The sequence below is a fragment of the Bombus flavifrons genome, chromosome 10 (genome assembly GCF_040668555.2).
Source record: "Bombus flavifrons isolate JBK064 chromosome 10, iyBomFlav1_principal, whole genome shotgun sequence".
Lineage (NCBI taxonomy): Eukaryota > Metazoa > Arthropoda > Insecta > Hymenoptera > Apidae > Bombus > Bombus flavifrons.
Window position 1 is genome coordinate 12,395,330 of NC_138451.1, and position 383 is coordinate 12,395,712.

Genomic DNA, 383 nt, shown 5'->3' on the forward strand with positions numbered 1-383 from the left:
AAAGTAAAAATTTTCAAGTAAAAAAAGTGTACAATATCCGTAAAAGTAGAGAAAAAGGGAGAGAAGCGAAGAAAAGGACAGAAAAGGAAGGTAGGGAGTGAAAGGAAATTCTAGAGAAAATATGGGAAAGTAAAGCAAACTGGACAAAAGAGAAGAAAGGAGAAGAAATGGGAAACCATGGGGTTAAGTTAAGAAAAACCGGGAAATATGAGAAAGGAAGGGACGATAGGGCCATAGCGGAGTCTCCTACGATAGAAAGAGATCGACGGTCGAGAAGTTCGGAAGCAGCGCTGCTGGTCTGTCGGCCATCTAGGGAGAATCGAAGAAAACTGCAAAGTGGTCTTTCCAGTGGGGACCTCGTGTATACTATACGCGTATGGGGT